Source organism: Rhincodon typus, unplaced genomic scaffold, assembly GCF_021869965.1.
Source record: "Rhincodon typus isolate 14 unplaced genomic scaffold, sRhiTyp1.1 hic_rhity00000072, whole genome shotgun sequence".
Classification (NCBI taxonomy): Eukaryota; Metazoa; Chordata; class Chondrichthyes; order Orectolobiformes; family Rhincodontidae; genus Rhincodon; species Rhincodon typus.
This window is the reverse complement of record NW_025965710.1, coordinates 144,013-148,149: the sequence shown is the minus strand read 5'-3', so window position 1 is coordinate 148,149 and position 4,137 is coordinate 144,013.

Here is a 4,137-nt window from a genome sequence, read left to right as displayed (position 1 = left end):
CACACTCTCTCTCACACTCACACACTCTCTCTCCATTTCCGTGGAGGGAATATCTGGGATTATTTCCATTTGAAGTGTCTGATCGCTGAGGGATGGGGAAGGGTGATGTGCGCGTTTCCTGCTGGCCCACTGCTGCTCTCCTGGCACCTGCCCTTACGCACACGCACACCCCCACCCCCACCTTCGGAGCTTGGCTGGTGCCGCTCCCTCTACATCCCTCCCCGAGAGAAATACGCCTCCTTCCCCCTCCTGCAAGCGATGGGGAGAGAGAGAGAGAGAAAATAAAATCGGTCGTTTTACAGATGGAGAGTCGCGGGGTTGCCAAATAGAGACGGGATTGGTCTCTCCTCTTTTCTGGCTGGGATTTGTGTCTTTGATTTCCTTTCCTAACCGCTGTTCCCTTCCAAAATTCACAGGTAGGCGCAGAGCAACTGGCATTGCACCTGCAGAGTCTCTTCTCCCACCGATTCCTGTCCGTCTCCCTCCTCCTTCTGCACCCATCCCCGACCTGGCTTGCCTGTCCTTGGCTGGGGGTGGTTTCAGGGAAAGCCCAGCAACGCCCCTCCTCCTTCAGGAGGCTGAGCAAATTCAGAACCCCCGAAGGTCTCCCCGCTCCCTCAGCAACCTCCCGTGCAGAGGGGTACGTTCTGAAGAAAGGATCTGTCCTGGGTCCTCTTCTATTTGTGATTTTTGTAAATGATTTGGATGAAGGAGTGGAAGGGTGGATTAGTACGTTCGCGGACGATATGAAGGTGGGTCACGTTGGGGACAGTGCGGAGGGCGGTTCGAGGTTACAAAGGGACAGTGATAGGATGCAGAGCTGGGCTGAGAAGTGGCAGATGGAGTTTAACCCTGAAAAGCGTGAGGTGATTCATTTTGGAAGGACAAACTTGAAAGCAGGATACAGGGTCAACGGAAAGATCCTTGGTAGTGTGGAGGAGCAGAGGGATCTCGGGGTTCGTGTCCACAGTTCCCTGAAAGCTGCCACCCAGGTGGATAGAGTTGTTAAGAAGGCCTATGGTGTGTTAGTGTTCATTTAATGGAGGGGTTGAGTTCGAGAGCCGTGAAGTTACGCTCCAGCTGTACAAAACCCTGGCTCGGCCACATCTGGAGTATTGTGTCCAGTTCTGGTCACCTCATGACAGCAAAGGTGTGGAAGCGTTGGAAAAGGTGCAGAGGAGATTTACCAGGATGTTGCCTGGAATGGAGGGAAGGTCTTACGAGGAAAGGGTGAGAGAGCTAGGGCTTTTCTCTTTAGAACGACGAAGGATGAGAGGTGACTCGATAGAGGTGTACAGAATGATCAGAGGTATAGATAGAGTGAACAGCCAGAGACTTTTCCGTAGGGTGGAGGTAGCTATTACGAGGGGGCACAGTTTTAAAGTGAGTGGAGGTAGATGTAGGGGAGACGTCAGAGGTAGGTCCTTTACTCAGAGAGTGGTAGGGGCATGGAATGCATTGCCGGAGAGGGTAGTGGAGTTGGCCTCATTAGGGGCATTTAAGCGGCTATTAGATAGGCATATGGATGATAGTATAAGGTAGCGGCGGAGGTTAGATAGACCTTCGGTTTAGGGTAAAAGTTCAGCACAACATCGTGGGCCAAAGGGCCTGTACTGTGCTCTACTGTTCTATGTTCTATGTCCACGAGCCTGACTTATCTCACCAGGCCAATTGTGGCTCCCCACAAACCCCATCGCGCAAATTCACGAAGAAACGACAACAGAAGCTTAAACCTCTAACCGGTAGCTCCAAGACGCTCCGCGCAACGGGCGTGAGAATTCCTGGACACCACCAGGACCACTAAAACAGACGGAGAAGTGATGTTATCATCCAAGGTTAGCAGCACTGTTTACATCGATCGATGTGAACCTAGCCAAAGGAACCGTAGCCACCTTACTGGACCACAGGACGAGGAACAGATCAGCAAACACTGCGTGCTCAAACCACTGGACTTAACACGCTTCACGTTCAAACGGCGAGATACACGAGCGGATCAAACGTGGGCTCCCATGGGCTCGCCCATCCCTGTACTGATGGCTGAGGCAGCCCTGCGAGGACTGGAACGGGCAGGCCTCCCGCAGATCGAAACCCAAGCTCGGGACCACACGACATGCACGATGCTTTGGTAACCGTTACAAAGAACACCCACCGACTCAGCAACAGCACGGGGAATCAAATTTACAAGGAGGGGAGGGGAAGCGATGACAGACTCCCCGTTCCTGGACATGGTGGAAAGCAAAGGCAGGACAGTGACTTCGCTGCACAGGCTTTTTTTTTTGCGGGAAACCCGCACGTACCAACCGGGCCTTGAAACTATCAGAGCAACCACCCCAACTCGAGCAAGCTGGAGCTGCGTCAGCACACTGCAGCAAACCCCACCTGCAGAAGGTCTTTACCAGGAATGGATCCGCACCACTCCCCCACCCTTCACCACCGCAGCTTCATCCACAGATATCCAGCGAACAGACAACACAACCAGGACACAGCAAAACCCGAAACAATAGCCACCGTACCACATCTCAAAAACACCTCCGACCTGACAGCCAGGCTGCTCGGACCTCTAGGAATCCAAACAGCGCGCGAACCGGGAGCCTCAGTAAGACAGCAACTGACCCGGGTTAAAGACCCGATGAGATACCGCGGACAGGACGAGTGCGGTTTACAGGATACCATGCGGAGACTGCACAAACAGGCAGACAACCAGCGACCTGCATCCACCGACACCAGCCAGCACCGAAACGACACGACCAGATGTCCTTGGCTTCCACGTGCACACAGACACACGCGAGAAAAAACCGCGCTTTCAGCTGGGACAACACCGCTGTCCTAGGACAAACCAAACACCGGGACAGCCAGGGAATCCTTGAGCTTGGCATTCATCCGCGGACTCCGCCAGCAAATGCGTGGAATTAGACCCGATACGCCGACCGTTAGAACGCACAGCCGCGTTGCGGAAGCAGCAAAAACCTGGCCGTATAAGTTCGAACCGGCACAGGGCAACAACACTTCACGGGAGGCTCCACAGCACTGAGGATGTCACCTAGTCAGGGGATGAAAGGTCTGCCATCAGACGTCCCAGCTCGGCGAACACCCCGATATCTACATGCGCACGCACTTGCTCGGGCACGCACACGGTCTCCTGCGCGCGCGCTCTCTCGCGAGGACCGTAGATAAGGTGGAACAACAGAAATCTTTCTCTCCCACGGGCTCGGGGTGTCAAAAATGAGACAGTATCAGGTGGGAAAGGGGGCCAGAGGGTGGTGCGTGTGAGGAACAGGAGGGAGAGACAGACAGAGAGGGAGACTGGGAGGTTTACAAAGGTATTTGGACAGGCCCACGGTTCAGACCAAAATTGCGGGCGACTCCCACCGAGCCTGACCGGAGCATTGTTTCCCTCGCCCGCAGGTCGTGAGGCAGCCCGAGGGACAGCTCAGGAGGAGCAGACGGTCACCCCCATGGTCCGCAAGCGGCGGCAGCCATCTCGCAAGACCCGCGTGGTCACCTTCTCCAGTGACGAGGGGTCAGACAGTGGCGAGGGCGATGAGGGTGAGTCAACGTGCTGCTGGGAACAGGGAGGAGATGGGCTGACCCACTCACTGACTCCCTCTCACTGACTCCCTCTCACTGACTCCCTCTCACTGACCCCCTCTCACTGACCCCCTCTCACTGACCCTTGCCACATTAACACTCATTACATTAACACCTGCCCCGATTACACACTCCCTCACACATTAACACCGGCCCTGATTGCACGCTCGCTCCCTCACCGCATTAACACCTGCCCCAATTGCACGCTCGCTCCCTCACCACATTAACACCCTCACCGCATTAACACCCGCCCTGATTGCGCGCTCGCTGCCTCACCGCATTAACACCCGCCCCGATTGCACGCTCACAGTCAGCGGGTCTGTGTCTGTGTGCGTGCCTGTGTGGGTGGCGGGGGAGTTCTGCGTCTACGCACATGCCTGTCTGTGCGCGTGGGGTGGGGTCTGTGTCTGTGTCTGTGTGGGGGTGTCTGTGTCTGTTGTGGGGGTTATGTGTGTGTGTGCGCGCAGTGGGGGGAATCTGTCTGTGTGCTTGTGTGGGCGGAGTCTGTGTGTGCGGGGGGGTGCTCTGTGTCTGTGCGTGCTTGGGGGG